This window comes from Microcaecilia unicolor, chromosome 6 (genome assembly GCF_901765095.1).
Source record: "Microcaecilia unicolor chromosome 6, aMicUni1.1, whole genome shotgun sequence".
NCBI classification, from domain to species: domain Eukaryota; kingdom Metazoa; phylum Chordata; class Amphibia; order Gymnophiona; family Siphonopidae; genus Microcaecilia; species Microcaecilia unicolor.
The window spans coordinates 197,325,341-197,343,844 of NC_044036.1; the positions used below are offsets into that span (position 1 = coordinate 197,325,341).

The 18,504-nt window shown below is 43.5% G+C and overlaps 1 protein-coding gene across 2 annotated transcripts in view; it reads right to left on the reverse strand.

Moving 5' to 3' along the window:
* The window catches only part of LOC115472218 (high mobility group protein HMGI-C-like), a 67,066-nt gene extending 52,828 nt beyond the window's left edge, over positions 1–14,238 (reverse strand). The window contains exon 1 of one of the 2 annotated variants that reach the window (XM_030206407.1): positions 14,083–14,238. The gene's annotated coding sequence lies outside the window, so the exon portion shown is untranslated. The remainder of the gene's footprint in view (positions 1–14,082) is intronic. The other variant, XM_030206408.1, reaches the window with a different exon arrangement.
* Positions 14,239–18,504: the final 4,266 nt, after the last annotated feature.

Here is an 18,504-nt window from a genome sequence, read left to right on the forward strand (position 1 = left end):
CTTTTGGGGGCAAACCTGTCTGTGAGGACACTCAGATACTCCTTCATGCATCCCTCATATGGGTTAATTTTCCTACAAACCTCTGACCCCGATCTAACATTTTTTGGTTCTTCTTTGTCCCACACTCAGAGGATTTGGGGTTTTAATGGAGAAGGAAAGACCTACCTAACAAACAATTACGAAAAACTTACACCACAAGAGAAAAAATAGACCCAACTGAATTTTGGCAACAGATCTACACTGACGGATGGACAACAAAGACAGACACAATCCAATTCCTCTCTAATTGGGATAATAGATGCAAACTGACACTAGACAACATTGCCCCAATTCAAACCAGAACCTCGCACAGGAAAAACTCAATACCATGGTTCAATGAAGAACTGAAAAAACTCAAAACACAAGTTAGGAAACTGGAACGTACGTGGAACAAAAAAAAGATGACCCTTCTCTAAACGCGTGGAAACTACTCCGAAGGAAATACAAATATGCCATAAGACAAGCCTACAAGACAATACTACAAAACTGAAGTCGGGCCAAATTACAAAGACACACACAAACTCTTCCAACTCGTGAACAAACTACTAGATACAACCCCAGTCACCAACAACAACAAAGACACTCCAGGAGCCGACGACTTGGCGAGATACTTCAATTGGAAAATCATAAAACTACTACTCAAAATACCAGCCAGCCCAATCGAATATACTACACTCCTAGAATGCCTAGACCCAGAACCCGGAATCCACCCAGCAGACAGGATCTGGACTGAATTCACCATACTACCAGAAGATCTTATCTCACAGACACTTAAAAGATTCGCCAAATCTCACTGTAAATTAGATATATGCCCAAACAACCTCATGAAGTCGGCCCCCCAACAATTTATAATGGACCTAACTAACCATATGAATTTCATGCTACAAAATGGACACTTCCCAAAGGAGAAAGGTAATATTCTACCCAAGGATGCAAAGAAAAATACTAACGAACTAACGAACTATAGACCAGTAGCATCCATTCCCCTATTCACCAAAATAACAGAAGGCATGGTGACCAAACAACTCACAGAGTATCTAAACAAGTTCTCGGTACTGCATGATTCCCAGTCAGGATTTCGATCTAATCACAGCACGGAAACTGTACTAGTCACGCTCATGTCCAAACTCAAACAATTGATAGCAAACGGCAACAACATACTACTGCTACAATTCGACATGTCCGCATTCGACATGGTCGACCATGGTCGACACCTGAATGCAGAGTTCCATAGGGATCCCCCCTCTCACCGACCATATTCAACCTAATGATGACACCCTTGGCTAAGCTATTATCGAATCAGAATCTAAACCCATACATATATGCTGATGATGTAACAATCTTTATCCCATTCAAACACAATCTAAGAGAAATTTCCGACGAAATCAACCAAAGCCTACATATCATGAACTCTTGGGCAGATGCATTTCGACTGAAACTAAATGCCAAAAAAACCCAATGCCTAGTATTTACCTCGCAATACAACAAGAAGGAATTCACCACCATCAACACACCTAATCTAAGTCTACCAGTCTCAGACACCCTAAAAATCCTTGGAGTCACCATTGACCGACACCTAACACTTGAGAACCATGCAAAAAACATAACTAAAAAGATGTTCCACTCAATGTGGAAACTAAAATGAGTCAGACCATTTTTCCCAAGGAATGTCTTCTGATACCTGGTACAATCACTGGTACTTAGTCATCTGGACTATTGTAATTCACTCTACGCCGGTTGTAAAGAACAAATACTCAAAAAACTCCAGACAGCCCAGAACACGGCAGCCAGACTTGTATTCGGCAAACCAAAATACAAAAGCGCAACACCCCTCCGCGAAAAACTACACTGGCTCCCACTCAAAGAACGCATCACGTTCAAACTCTGTACCTTGGTCCATAAAATCATCCATGGGGACTCCCCAGCCTACATGTCGAATCTAATAGAACTACCACCCAGAAATGCAAAAAAATCCTCCCGCACATTCCTCAATCTTCATCCTCCCAAATGCAAAGGCTTGAAATACAAATCAATGCATGCATCAACCTTTTCCTATACAAGCACACAGCTCTGGAACTCGCTGCCACGTAACCTGAAATCGGTCTACGAAGTGACCACTTTCCGCAAACTTCTGAAAACTTATCTCTTCGACAAAATATATCATAAAGAACAACATGCGTAACTCTACTTTCTTCAAGACATCCAGGAATGATCTTTAATGTCTTTTGCTTTCACACCTTCTTGTACCTAATGCCTTTGGCTCTAACACTATCATGTATATCACCATCATGTAACGAAAACTTCTGCTAAAACAAATGTATACTCATTTCTATTCCCAATATTATGTATTTCACCATTATGTACCAAAAACTTGCTGTAAAACCAAATGTACATTCTTTTCTATTTCCAGTATCCATGATGAATTGTAAGCCACATTGAGCCTGCAAACAGGTGGGATAATGTGGGATACAAATGTAATAATAATAATAATAATAATGTTGATTCTGCTCTCTCTCTCTCTCCTGGTGCCTTGGGCACTCGATACCAGTGTTGGTGCCATGTCACCCCTCTCTCGGTACTTAGGGGCTTTCCTATCAATGTTGGTGCTGCTTTGCCCTTCTACCTTTGCCTTGAAGTCTTTATTCCACTTTTTGTTCTACTTTTCCTTCTCTGACAATAGCCTGGCATCCAAGTGCCAGTTTCAGTGCTTTTTGCCCCTCTTTTCTTTCTCTTGATATGTTGGAATGCTGTTACTTCTGTTGCAAATGTCTAACAGCAAACTTTAGGGTCAGAAATTAGGAAGTAACTAGTTGCTATACCCTGTTAAAATGCAAGGGTCCAAAAGAAAAACAGAAACAAAGGTTAACATGTCCTTGCTTGAAAGATGTGCTATCTGCTTGCAACAAAAATCCCATTAACCAACCACAAGAGTCTTCAGGGATAGGTAGCTGGTAAACAGACATGAAAGAGGCTCAGCAGGCAGCCTGGGAAGGAAACTGCATTTGCTGGAGATGTAGTGCAGAAGCCTGGGAAAGGTACTAAGGTAAGAAAGCTAATAATCATCATCATAGTGCTGCAGGAAAGGGGTAAGGTTGAAACACTAGCAGGGCTAACAGCCTCTATAAGAAGGAACTGCCAAGGACAGACAGAGAAAGAGGATGGGCTGAACATCCCTGGGTTACTGATAGTTCTAAAAGGAATAAAAGGCCAGAGGCAGGTACAAGGTAACAAGCAAGGCGCAGTGCCCCAACGGGGATGCGCAATATCCCGAGCGGGGTGAGGCGGGCTCGTTCCCGCCGCCCCTCAGAGGCACCCCGCTGGGAAGGGTGGGGAAAGAGAAGGGGGTTTAAAACCCCTAGGCTGAGCCCGGACGTTGTGCCAAGTTAAGAAAATGCCTTGTGTCTGTTATTCTTCAAATATCACGAATACCAGTAGGCCCGAGGGGTCTCGGCTGCCTATGTTAAGTAGCAGACTAGGAAGAAGTATAGAAGAAAAAAGCCTAGGAAGATTGTACTTGGTAGCCTAGGAGAGGTTTGGCATTGTCCTGGACTAAAAGAAAAGGGGTTTGGAATTGCTCTGGGTTGTAAAAGGAGTTTGAGAACTGCCCTTGGTTGGGAAAAGGGAAGTGTTGTTTGCGGAACTGCTCTTGGCTGTAAAGAGTAACCCTGAGGTAACCCAGCTAGAAGCTTGAGAGTAATAAGTTTGGGACAGGAATAACAGAAGAAGATAATATGTTTAAAGGGAACCTTGTATGTTGTATAAGATATTCCCTACAAGCTTGTAATAAGGAGTAAAGGTCTAATTGACTTTCTATTTGTGCTGGGGAGCCAAGAAATACTTTTGTTGTATTATGTTACTTTTGGGAAGGTGAAGACGACAGCCCTGTTTAAGTGAAAGAAAGTTCTGATACCCAGAATAAATGGTATTTGTTTATTCCAACCTTGTGAAGGCTAGGTGGCTGACTCCTGAGAGGATAAAGAAGTGGGCAAGCTATATTAGAAAGGGAGTACCTCAGGGCCAGCCCTTTCCACTACAAAAAGGTAGACTCCACTGAAGCAGTCCTCGTCTCTGGTTGAAGCATTAGGACCAGGACAAAACCACTAGGGTGCCCCCTAGTGGTGACAATGGATGGCGACCCCTACCATCACTGTGTAGAATTGCTTGTGCCAGTGAATTAAATGGATTTGAATAATCTGAATAAATCTGTGTCAAAAGAGAGAGAAACAGAACTGAAGACAAAACAATCCCAAATTTTTGCTATGCACATTCGCAGTGATTGAAGAGGATTAAGAATAGCTTGAGAAGAAAGAAATTAAGACAGTGGAGGTGAATGGCATATTGAGTAGTTTGCTTGCAAAAGTGAGGAAGGAGATGGGAGAATTAGCAGAGCAGATAAGGCCAGGTGAGGGATTATAGAGGAGAAGCGTAAGCACAGTGGGAATGGCTGCTGTGGAAAGTGACAAGTTGAGGATGTGAAAGATGGAGGGGATGCCTGCAGGAAAAATAAAGCTGGGGAGCTAGATGGGAATGGAACCAATGACAAATCTGGAGGAAAAAAATATGAGCAATATTCTCCTCTCTGATTTCTAAAAACAAGAGAGTGCAGCAGAGGAGTGAAGTGGTGAGGTGAAACAGGTAGAGATGAAATGGTTAAGAATTCAAGATCAGATAAAGATATACAAACTGTGGATAGCTTCAGGCAGGAACCAGGAGTAGGACAGGAATTTTGCCTCACTCTTACATCCTTTAACATCTGCATCTACTGCTTTCAGCCTTAGTGATCAAATATCTACTGTATGCAGACAAGATGGTCATTTTACCCCCTATTCCAGGTGGTCCAAAAAAAGAACCTGAATCTGCTTGAAACCTATTGTTAATTATGGAAAACTACAGGGGAATCTAGAAAAGATAACAATTATAGTTAAAACAGTTCCAACATAAACTGAAAACTTTCCAAAATAGGCAGGAACTAGAGTATATCCCATGTACTATCCACACCATAAGTGTATAGAAAAGTACATGTAAGAGCAGCATGTGCTATTCTAAAAGACAGCACACATGGGCAGAGAATGGGACTTCCACTTACATGCACAACTTAAAGAAAGCAAATAGAATGTTAGGTATTATTAGTAAAGGTATGGAAAACAAAAATGAGGATGTTATAATGCCTTTGTATCACTCCATGGGGTGACAGCACCTCGAATACTGTGTGCAATTCTGGTCACTACATCTCAAAAAAAGATATAGTGGAATTAGAAAAGGTACAGAGAAGGGCGACAAAAATGATAAAGGGGATGGGACGACTTCCCTATGAGGAAAGACTTGGAGAAGAGACGGCTGAGGAGATATGATAGAGGTCTATAAAATAATGAGTGGGGTGGAACGGGTAGATGTGAATCGTTTGTTTACTCTTTCCAAAAATACTAGGACTGTGGGGCACGCAATGAAGCTACAAAGTGTAATTAAACCCTGAAATTCATTGCCAGAGAATGTAGTAAAAGCAGTTAACTTAGCAGGGTTTAAAAAAGGTTTGGATAATTTCCTAAAAGAAAAATCCATAAGCCATTATTAAGATGGACTTGGGGAAAATATGCTACTTATTTCTAGGATAAGCAGCATAAAATCTATTTTACTGTTCTGGGAATTTGCCATGTACTTGTGACCTGAATTGGCGTGATGCGTGCGGCACTTAAGCACCTGCCATTGACCTAATGTAACTGGACACGACCACATGCAGGCGTGCCAAGGTGGATTTACGCTAGTATTCTAAAACAGAACTGGGGTACGCAGATGTCATTATAGAAAATGTGCTCCTCACACAGCACTGGGGACCCTAAACAAGGGTGCCCTATTTTAGAATTGTAAGTGATCTGGGCACTATAAAAAATGGCTATAAATTAATTAGAGGAAAAAGTTTTACAGGCCTTTGATGTAAGAAAGAATCCGCTGTCACTTTCACCCATTCAATAACACCATTAGTACATTGTTGTTATTAAAGCACCAGTCAACCGACTGTCCTAGATAAAACTGAAGTTTGGATAGGGGATAGAACCTTCAATAGAAACCTCACACCTCTTATGTTTCAACGGTTTTTATTGATGATTCAACAGAGTAACATATCCATAAGATTCAACCTATGACTGTTTAAATAACATAACATTCTTATGTACATCAGTCATAAACTGCTATCATCAAAGTTTTGTTACGTTTTTCTCCCCATGCCCTTGCAAAGCCTTTTATATTCCCACAATTTTATTGATGGTTTCACTAAACACATGTATTTGCTTAAGTACCTGACAGGTCTGAACTCTGTCAAACGTATATGCAGTAATCCTATGCTGCTATCATTAAATTTTATTTTGTTACATTCCCCCCCATCCCCCCTTAATCTTTATTGCCTTTAACATTTCCTTGTGCGAATAAAGAAACAGTCTACAACATTGAACTTTAAACTCGACCATGAAATCCAATAGTTACTGCTCATATGTTATTCTTGTTAAATATTGTACCCCCCTCCCACTCATCTCCCTCCCCCCCTTTAACCCCACATCTCTTAATTCTGTACAAATACACTCTGTGTCCACAGATACTCCTCAAACAACGCAAGCAGAGCAGAAGTCGGATGTTTCCCCTAACTACTCGGTAAACAAACAAGAATATTCAAATTCTGCTGCTACCTCAGCAACAGTAACATAAACTTCCTCCGCTATCAGCTACGTTGTGTATCAGTACAAAACCCTGCAAAATAAGCTGTGTGGCATAACACCACAATGCTAATTGCCAGGACTCCAGCAGCATCAACACAGCAAATACAACAGATCCTAGAACAGCCATACTATATATCTGTCATTGGAAGGGTAAAACAGATTCCTAGACACGCGAATAATATCTTACGTCCATCATACGTGCAAAACCAAGACAGACAGATGTCTACCAAATATCAGATAAAGGATCACAAACCAAATGAGAAATGTGCAGGAAACAACGGAAATGGAACCCCCCCCAGAAGTCAGGCAGTGGAGAAAGAGAAACAGGAATACATCAGATGTTTGCAGTTGACGGACCTCCTGAACCAATAATTTTACTGTCTCCTGACAATAGATGAAACCTATTGTTAATTACGAAAAGCGAGTACTCCTACCCATACCCTTCTCACTGGCTCTGGGCAAGTCACTTAACCCGCCATTGCCTCAGGTAGACATTTAACTCTCTGTTTACTACGACTCACTAGTGGCTGCCGTGTGCTAAAGCCGACACAGGCCATTCACCTGTGGGGCTGCGTCGGCATTGCCGTGCAGCAACCACTAGCACAGCTCTGTAAACGGGGGGGGGGGGGGGGGGGGGGGGCTGTTAGACTGTAAGCCCTCTACAGACAGGGAAATACCCACTGTACCAATGTAACTTGTCTTCAACCACCACTGGATCGCTGTGAGCTATGAGGACAATAGTAAAAGTGATTTAACCAGCCAGAAATGGCTCCTGGCCAGCTAAATCACTTGTTTGAACTAACTGCTCATTGTCAGCAGTGCATAACCAGTTAGTACCGCTAAAATGCCTGGTTACAGCTATTTTGGAGGTATTCCGGAGTCAGAGTCAGCTCTCAAGTGAACAAGGTAACTGCGTAAATAGGACCTCATAAAAGTCTTTATGCTGTTCACCGTAGCTGGTTAAGTTGCTGAATATTGCACCTAGGGACCCCTTTACTAAGTTGCAGTGAAAGGGGCCCTGCGTTAGGGCCCCTTTTACCACAGCGGGTGAAAATAGCCAAAAATGAAACGGCCATGCGGCAAGTTCCCACTCAGCACACCCCCATTTCAGGGGGAGCAATTACCGCCACCCATTAAGGTGACGATAAGGGCTCCTGTGCTAACCGCCGGGTAACCCCCCTGCGGAGATTTGTTTTTTCAATATTTCCGCTAGTTCCAGAAATGGCAGGACGGGGGTGGGGGTGGGGGGCGGAAGGTTGCCACGCACCAACCCTTTAGTAAAACAGCCCCTTTGCCAGCTCTGGTGTAGCCGGCTCTGTGAACCCAGAAATTCAATGATGGAGCCCAGACATGGTCCAGCATTGAATTTTCAGCTGTAACAGCAGTGGAGGTCTGCAAAAAACGAAGCACTGCCAGCAGAATATTCACCCCTAAATAAATAAACCATAAAAGTTATTTAACCTTTCAGTGTTGCTCTTCTCTCACGTCTTTGCTTAATCTTACTTCTTTTATCATACACACTCTTTGGCACGCAGACATTTTTCAGCCTTTGTTTCCAGTAGGTGAGAGTACCAGGGGCGTAGCCAGAGTTTGAGGTGGGAGGGGGTCAGAACCCAAAGTGAGGGGGCAAATTTTGGTCCCCCTCCCACCCACCCCCCCTTGCCACCCCCCACCCACCGCCGCTGCTGCTACACATACCTTGGCTGGCGGGGATCCCCCAACGCTCGCCAGCTGAAGCACTGCCACTGCTGCACATGCCTTGGCTGGCGAGGGTCCCCAACCCCCGCCAGCTGAAGCACATTTTCCAGCGCTGGTCTCCGGCACTGCCGCATTTTCTGCCCTGCTCTCTCTTCCCCTTATGTCATCTCCGGCATGCTTGTTTTAATGAACTTGAGCATGTGCACATGCTCAGTTTCACTAAAATGCATGTGCAGGATATGAGGGGAAGAGAGAGCAGGGCAGAAAATGTGGCAGTGCCGGAGACCAGCGCTGGAAAAAATGCTTCAGCTGGTGGGGGTTGGGGACCCCTGCCAGCCAAACCAGGGGCACAGATCCAGTTTTGGGGGGGCCCAGGCCCCCATGGCTCCCCCGTAGCTACACCACTGGAGAGTACATTACTCTGTTTTATGGTGATGATGAAGGTGGAATAGTAATTTCTGTTTCTTTATGGCCTAGTGGTTTCCTTAATCTTTTTTTTGGCTTTCAGCTTGAAAAGAACTGGCCTCCATCAGATTACAAGGCTTGAAGGAGTTGCAGGAAATGAAGATTGTGTGATAGAATGGGTAGAAAATGGGGTTTGAATATAAGTGTGTATGTATGGGAATCTGTATGAGACTGTACGAGGAAAGAGGTGAGAGAGGATGGGAGAGATTAAGGACCAGGGGGTGAGGAGAGAGGAAAAGATGTGAGGGGAAGCAGAGCTGAACAAGTCCCTCCCCTCTATCCAGATCTCTGAACCTCCTCCTTCCCCTTCTGTATCCTTTCAAGATCATAAAATCCCATCTCCTCCTCTTCTCCTTCCTCCAACCTAGTCCTGATCTTCCTTCCTTCTGTCTCACCCTTATGCCCAAGCTTCTCTTTTCCCCTCTTCTTGTCACCCTTTCCCCAGCTCTTCATCCTGCTCCTTATCCACGATCCTCCGTTTCCCTCCATCTCCTCTATCTATGCATTAAGCTCCCCCAAAATAAAATCACATATTCAGACACAATGGACGGTTGGAAAACTACTGTATTTAGTATTAAAAATATACTTGTTTCTTTATATACAAAATAATTGAAATTAATGCAAATGCAGTGCCACAAAATTTTAGCACCTTTGCTGCAGAATCAACCCAGATCTGCCACTGGAAACTGGGGGCTATGCCCGTGTCTTATTATCTATGTACTTTTGTAGTTTATGGAATGTGCCCGGATGGGACACCTTATAAGTAGCAAAATTAATGTAAAATATAATAACTGTGTCAGTTTATTTGGCTTTGGGGAAAGCTGGCTCCTAGTGATGCAGATTTATTTATATTCATTTATTATTCCACATTTTCCTAGGGTAAAGCACAAGATGGATCACATGGAAATTATATGAGATCTGGAGGTGCATTTTCAAAGCACTTATATTTACAAATTTACATAGATGGGCTCAAAATGTCCAGAATCTGAATAGCAAATGTAGTCATTTTTGAAACAGCAAAATGTCTATCTTCATATATATATATATATATATATATATATATATATATATATATATATATATATATGTTTTTGTGCTCTGTGCGTTTATCTTTTTAGTCCATTAAAAAAAAGAAAGAGGCCAAGTGAGAAATGCACAAAATCAAGCCATTGGGATGTAGGAGCAGCCAGTATTCTTAGTAGACTGGCCACACAGATATCCCAGGAGAGCAGTGGGGCACCCTAGGGGGCACTGCACTGGACTTCACATCACATAAAAGCTCCCAGGTACATATTACATCATTGCACCCTTATATTGTATAATGAGCCCCTCTAAAATGCACCAAAAACCTATTGTACCCAACTTTACACCACTTCAACAGCCCTTATGGCTGCAGGTGTCACCTATTTGTGGGTACAGAAGTTTTTGATGCGTTTTGGGGGCTGACACTTTCCACCATAAGTGTACAAGTTAGAGTGGATTATGGCTTGGGTCCCCGTCTCCATCATGCCTTGCACTGACTACTGGGCTACTCCAGGGACCTGCTTGCTGCTCTAATAGGACTGGCTGTAACATCTGAGGCTGTCATAGAGGCTGGTATGTACTGTTTCTTTTACATCTTTGGGGGGTAGGAGGGGGGTCATTCCTTTATTCCTCCAGTGGTCATCTGGTCATTTAGGGCACTTTTTTTTCTAGCTTAGTCTGTTATTAAAACAGGTGTAGCTCAAAATGTCTTAGTTTTTGTCTGGACATTTTCGTTTTGTTCCATTACGGCTGAAAAACGTACAGGTCTTAGGAACGCCCAAATCCTGCCCTTAACATGATGAAAACTCCAATAAAACGCAGGAAAATGGTAGAATGCTATCGGAGTTTTCATCAAAAGGTCTTTTTCAAGACCACCTTGTTCTGTTCTTTTTGGTGGACTTTATTAGTATAAAGGACAAGTACAGCCAGCTGAGTGAAACAACATGACTGGTTTGCTTCCCCAGATCCTGTCAGTCAGCTGAGAGAGAACTCTCAGCCAGGTAGGATGAAGGGAGCCTGTGCTGGGGCTCCCCACTGCTTTTCCTCCTCCTCCAGGCCAGCATCATGAACACATTCAGGGGGTCTTTTACAAAGGTATACTAGCGTTTTTAGTGCTTGGTAAGTTTTAGCGTGTGCTAAATGCTAGAGACACCCATATATTCCTATGGGTGTGTCTAGCGTTTAGTGCGTGCTAATTTTTAGTGGGTGAGCTAAAAGCGCTAGTGCATCTTAGTAAAAGGGCCCCTCAATATATGGTTGTGGAGCCAGTGCTGACCTTATGTGTTTTGGAAATGCTTGCAGTGCCATATTTAAGGAAGAGCAGTGGGGAGCCACAGGGCAGACATGAGCTGATTTGCCTACAGTGTTCAATATCCTTGCACTAATCCTGATTTTAAAACTGTAGTTTGCCATTTGATGTGGGCTTTCTAGGTTTGGATACCTCATTCATCACTGTTGGTCAGGTGTGTTGGGGAGATGGTAAACTGAGACCCTGGGAGAAGAGACGGCTGAGGGGAGACATGATAGAGGTATATAAAATAATGAGTGGAGTGGAACAGGTGGATGTGAAGTGTCTGTTCACACTTTCCAAAAATACTAGGACTAGGGGGCATGCGATGAAACTACAATGTAGTAAATTTAAAACAAATCGGAGAAAAACTTTCTTCACTCAACGCATAATTAAACTCTGGAATTCGTTGCCGGAGAATGTGATGAAGGCGGTTAGCTTGGCAGAGTTTAAACAGGGGTTAGACCGTTTCCTAAAGGACAAGTCCATAAACCACTATTAAATGGACTTGGGAAAAATCCACAATTCCACGAATAACATGTATAGAATGTTTGTACATTTGGGAAGCTTGCTAGGTGCCCTTAGCCTGGATTGGCCGCTGTCGTGGACAGGATGCTGGGCTCGATGGACCCTTGGTCTTTTCCCAGTGTGGCATTACTTATGTACTTATGAAGGCACTGCTGTATTGTCGGAGCCTCTCATACCACAGAGGAGGCTGCCCAGGAACCTCATCATTGGTGGGTATGATGGGGGGGGGGGGGAGGAAGGTAGTGTCGGAGACTGGTAGGGAGAGAAAGGCTAGCAAAAAAGCATGTAAATGATTAGTATGATTGGACAGAGACATATTTTAAGCAATAAGGACCTCCCTAAATGCTCTTTTTGTTTATAATCTTAAAAAAATGTCTGACACACTTAGGATTGTTCAAAATAATGAACCTAAAGTGTCCGATTTTATTTATTTAATTAATCAATAATCTTCTACTACTACTACTACTAACATTTCTAAAGCGCTACTAGGGTTACGCAGCGCTGTACAATTTAAACATAGAAGGACAGTCCCAGCTCAAAGAGCTTACAATCTAAAATCTGGAGGCTGGATTGGATTTGACATACCAAATACACAAGGGCACTACTGTGTGACCCGAGCCCCAATCCCCTGGTTATTGGGCTGTTACACTAACCATTAGGCCAGTCCTTCACTCCAGCAGCAATTGAGATAAGTAACATGAGATTCCCCAGTAATAGGAAGACTACTACTACTGCTCATCATTTCTAAAGCACATAGGTAGCGCTGTACACTTGAACATGAAGAGACAGTCCCTGCTCGACAGAGCTTACAATCTAATTAGGACAAACAAGAGATAAGGGAATATTAAAGTGAGGATGATAAAATAAGGTGAATAAGGGTTAGGAGTTAAAAGCAGCATCAAAAAGGTGGGCTTTTAGCTTAGATTTGAAGATGGCCAGAGATGGAGCTTGACGTACCGGCTCAGGAAGTCTATTCCAGGCATATGGTGCAGCAAGACAACTCAGTGATGGGGGCAGAGACTAATGAAAACAGTGAAAACTAAAGGTGATTTGAAAAAAAGGCAGCAAAAGTCCATTTAGCCAAGTTTCAGCACCTTTTCTTATTCAGCCTCCGCTCTCTGAGAGCTCCCTGGACCAATGTAGAGCAGTTTTAAAGACTCCTCGTTAGAGCTCCTTCGAATATTCCTTTTGGTAGGTTTCAAATGTTGCACATATATAGTTTAGAAGCCAGGACATTCCTTGGAGGAGTTAAACATCATTAGATGCGCTCAGTTTAACTAACAAACATTAAGGCAGACTTTCCCACCGTCTGTTACCGACACAGCCAACAAACTTCCTCCAAGTAAATGTTGAAAACCAGAAAGATAGATGCAAATGTTAAGGGCTTTAGACTGGCCTTTGGTACCACATCAGACTCTCACAGTTTTGCGGAGCTTAAGCACTGCATCGAGAGATCTCACCCAAAGCAAATGACAAGTCCTCGCTCTCTGCCATACACAGCAGTACCAGGCTCACTACACCATCACACATACCAGTAATAACAGCCCCAGTACCCCGTCTGTGCTCATCACCGGCTCTGTCTGTTTTGCTGCCGAAATCCATCCAACCTAAGTTCTGAACCCGGAGTCTTAGCACCTGCTGAGCACAACTTCTTCCACGATTTCGGAAGTAACGAGGCAAACAGAGACGACAGAGCAGTGCAGGGGGTTCCAACGACACAGATCCAAGAAAAGAAGACAGCAGTGAGAAGAACCACATTTCTGCTCTAGGACCTCTACCCAATGCCACCCAAGAGTTTCAAGGCACCGCAAACCAGAATGAACACTTCTTCCAGGCATCGGGTCATTTACACCCCAGTCTCGTACTCTCTGCCGCAAGCACCTGCTCTCCTTAGTGGGGCTCATAAGGGGACAGACAGAAGGTACATCAGACCCAGCATCCTGTTTCCAAGTGGTCAATCCAGGTTACAAGTACCCGGCAAGCTCCCCAAAACAGCTAGCCAAACCTTTTTTTAAACCCCGCTAAGCTAACTGCTTTTACTACATTCTCTGGCTCCTTCAAGGTTTTTTTTTCCAAGTAATTAAATCAGATACAGACACACGCACATGCCCCTGCTTCTAGTACTGTCTCCACGGTCATTTATCAGAAAAGCCAGAAGATACTTGCCATTTCCGACAGTTAAAGACCTATAAAAGCAGCAACTGCTTTTCTGAAAATACTCCCTGGCATCTTCAGTGTTTAAGAACAAAATGAACTCCTTATCGGATCAGATATGGCAGACGGTTCTGCCTGCAATACCTCTATACACTAAGTTCATTAGATTTGATGTATTACCTTGCAGGTCAGGAGGCAGAGAGTGTTGCCTGGAGTGGAGAGCCCGAAGTCTCAGATGCAAGTGTGAGTGCAAGAGAGAGAGGCAGGGAAGGTAGAGCGGCAGCCGTTTCTCCTGCTGCACTGTCTAATTTCAGGACCTTGAGAAAGGATAGCGGACTTCCCGCAGCTCCCAGTTACTGATAATGAAAGCAAACTTCTGAAAACACTGCTCCCCCTATGCTGACTATGGTAAGCGAAACTATGGTTTCATTCGGCTTCAGATTCAACAGCAGTATGCAAAAAAAAAAAAAAAAAAAAAATTACAAGAAATTCGCCCCACAACTGAAAAAGCCCAAAGAAATTGCGTGAACTAGAAAATGCGAAATGACTGGTTTTGGAATGAGAAACCAGGCTTTTCATCAAATCTTGAGATTTGACTGTTTTCAAAAGCCATGAAATTATTAGCCTGAAATTACATATGAGAGTAAGTTTGAAAATGATCTGTTGACATGCAGCACATAATATTACATATAACACCAGGTCTGTGTTATAAAGAGAGAGAATGACCAAATTTAAGCTTCTAGTAGGACTTTGGATGTGAAAAATGCTTTTGTGTCATTCAAATAAGCCTTCTCCGCACTGTTGCTGGATAACCCAGCAGAAATCTTAAAACAGTCATGTTATTTTTGACAGGGTAGCCTGTGCTCCAACACATGGCATCCGATTGGTCCGCCTTGGACAAGTCATTTAATCTTACAAAGTAAGCTCTCCAGGGTCAGAGAAATGGCCCCCTTACCCGAAATCCCTTACAAAACACATTTTGACACAGGGACCTGCCTTTCTTCACTAGACCACTAGCAAAGGGGCAGTAGCACCTTCTATTCAACATTGGTGGTTTTTAGCTTCTACCTAGGAGCATCGGTTTGCACTGTACCTTCGGAGGTGCTGTTTACTCTCCTGAACTACGCAGCCACCCTAAGGTGCTCTAGTCCATCATGACAAAAGCAGTCATGTTGTATAAACCGATTGTAGATGGCAACTGAGATCAATGTTTCCTCTAAGGAGTGGCCTGATGTGTGCAAAATGTTTTCGTGTGAGCAACAAGTTTTAAAAAGCAACAATTTTTCAGCGCCCCAGAGAATATTATAAAGAACAAAATTACAGAGCATATTCAAAAGCATGGATTAATGAGACAAAGCCAACATGGATTTAGTGAAGGGAAATCTTGCCTCACCAATCTACTACATTTCTTTGAAGGGGTGAACAAACATGTGGATAAAGGGGAGCCAGTTGATATTGTGTATCTGTATTTTCAAAAGGTATTTGACAAAGTACCTCAGGAAAGACTCCTGAGGAAATTAGAAAGTCATGGGATAGAAGGTAGTGTCCTACTATGGATTAAAAACTGGTTAAAAGATAGAAAACAGAGAGTAGGGTTAAGTGGTCAGTATTCTCAATGGAGAAGGGTAGTTAGTGGGCTTTCCGCAGGGGTCTGTGCTGGGATTGCTGCTTTTTAACATATTTATAAATGACCTAGAGATGGGAGTAACTAGTGAGGTAATTAAATTTGCTGACAATACAAAGTTATTCAAAGTAGTTAAATCGCAGGAGGATTGTGAAAAATTACAAGAGGACCTTATGAGACTAGGCGTCTAAATGGCAGATGACGTTTAATGTGAACAAGTGCAAAGTGATGCATGTGGGAAAGAAGAACTCAAATTATAGTTGCGTCATGTAAGGTTCCACATTAGGAGTCACCGACCGGGAAAAGGATCTAGGTTTCATCATTGTTGGATTCAGGAAAATGAATAAGCAGCATAAAATTAAATGTAATGTTTTGGGATCTTGCCAGGTACTTGTGACCTGGATTGGCCACTGTTGGAAACAGGATGCTGGACTTGATGGACCTTCGTTCTGTCTCAGTATCGCAGTACTTATGTACTTATAAGCAATAGTCAATCATAGCAGTAAAAATACTCAAATAACAATACAAAGTATGGCATAGTATACTACTTACAATGTCAACACGATATGTAATTTAGGGGGCAATTCTATAAATAGGGTGCCAAATAAGCATGTAAGGGGCCAGAATACGAGTATATAAGGTTCTGGAAGCCAAATTTAGGCTTAGGTAGAAAGCTCAAATCCAGATCCTCTAGGGTAGCATTTTCTGAAATGCTACCTGTTCCATGCGCAAGGCCCAAGAGACAGGCAGAGCTCCAGAATCTCAATGCGTGGATGAGACGATGGTGCAGGGAGGAGGGTTTTAGATTTGTTAGGAACTGGGCAACATTCTGGGGAAGGGGGAGCCTATTCCGAAAGGATGGGCTCCACCTTAACCAGGGTGGGACCAGGCTGCTGGCATCAGCATTTAAAAAGGAGATAGAGCAGCTTTTAAACTAGAAATGGGGGGGAAGGCCAACAGTCGCTCAAAAGCGCATGGTTCGGGATAAGGTATCTTGCAAGGATACCTCACAAACAGGGAACATAGTAACATAGTAACATAGTAGATGACGGCAGAAAAAGACCTGCATGGTCCATCCAGTCTGCCCAACAAGATAAACTCATATGTGCTACTTTTTGTGTATACCTTACCTTGATTTGTACCTGTCCTTTTCAGGGCACAGACCGTGTAAGTCTGCCCAACACTATCCCCGCCTCCCAACCACCAGCCCCTCCACCCACCACCGGCTCTGGCACAGACCGTACAAGTCTGCCCAGCACTATCCCTGCCTCCCGCCACCGGCTCTGCCACCCAATCTCGGCTAAGCTCCTTAGGATCCATTACTTCTGAACAGGATTCCTTTATGTTTGTCCCACGCGTGTTTGAATTTTGTTACCGTAATGTGTGCAAGTAGCACAACATTTGAATCCTGTCTTTTGCTTAGACATAGCAAATAAAATATCTGCTAAATTAAATTCGCGAATTTTGACTGAAAATAAAGTAAACTCGGGCTGTTCCGTCTCCTCGGACAAAAATAGAAGATAGGGTTTCTGGATAGTGAGGTTGCACAACAGACCATGGTAGGCCAGGTGCCCTTAAATACAACTAAAGATCAGACAAAAGATGGCAAATCAATAGTGTCAAGTACTAAGCATCATGCAAATAGGAACAACAAACATACTCTGAAATGTCTATATGCAAATGCTAGGAGTCTAAGAAATAAGATGGGAGAGTTGGAATATATTGCACTAAATGAAAAATTGGATATAATAGGAATTACTGAGACCTGGTGGAAGGAGGATAACCAGTGGGGCACTGTCATACCGGGGTACAAAGTATATCGTAGTGATAGGATGGACCGGACTGGTGGAGGGGTAGTATTGTATATTAACGAGAGCCTTGACTCAGATAGATTACAAATTCAGCAGGACACAAATCACACCTTTGAATCATTGTGGGTTGAAATTCTACTACTACTACTACTACTTAACATTTCTAGAGCGCTACTAGGGTTACGCAGCGCTGTACAAATTAACAATTAAGGACGGTCCCTGCTCGGAAGAGCTTACAATCTAATGGACGAAATGTCAAGTTGGGGTAGATAAGTTTCCTGAGAAGTGGTGTAGTGATTAGGAGCCGAAGGCGACATTGAAGAGGTGGGCTTTGAGCATTGATTTGAAGATGGGTAGGGAGGGGGCACGGCGTATGGGCTCAGGGAGTGAGTTCCAGGCATGGGGTGAGGCGAGATAGAAGGGACGGAGCCTGGAGTTGGAGGTGGTGGAGAAGGGTACTGAAAGGAGGGATTTGTCTTGAGAGCGGAGGTTACGGGTAGGGACGTAAGGGGAGATGAGGGTAGAGAGGTACGGAGGGGCCGCAGATCGAGTGCATTTGTAGGTGAGTAAGAGAAGCTTGAACTGTATGCGGTATCTGATTGGGAGCCAGTGAAGTGACTTGAGGAGAGGGGTGATATGAGTATATTGGTTAAGGCGGAAGATAAGACGTGCGGCAGAGTTCTGGATGGACTGAAGGGGGAGTAGATGGCTACGTGGGAGGCCGGTCAGGAGTAGGTTGCAGTAGTCAAGGCAAGAGGTAATGAGAGAGTGGATGATAGTTCGGGTGGTGTGCTCGGAGAGGAAGGGGCGAATTTTGCTGATGTTATAGAGGAAGAAGCGACAGGTCTTGGCTGGATGTGCGCAGAAAAGGAGAGGGAGGAGTCGAAGATGACACCGAGGTTGCGGGCAGATGAGACGGGGACGATGAGGGTGTTCTCAACTGAGATAGAGAGTGAAGGGAGAGGGGAAGTGGGTTTGGGTGGGAAGACAATAAGTTCAGTCTTAGACATATTCAGTTTCAGGTGGCGGTTGGACATCCAGGCAGCAATGTCGGATAAGCAGGCCGAGACTTTGGCCTGGGTATCCGCAGTGATTTCTGGTGTGGAGAGATAAAGCTGGGTGTCGTCGGCATAAAGATGATAGTGGAAACCATGAGAAGAAATCAGG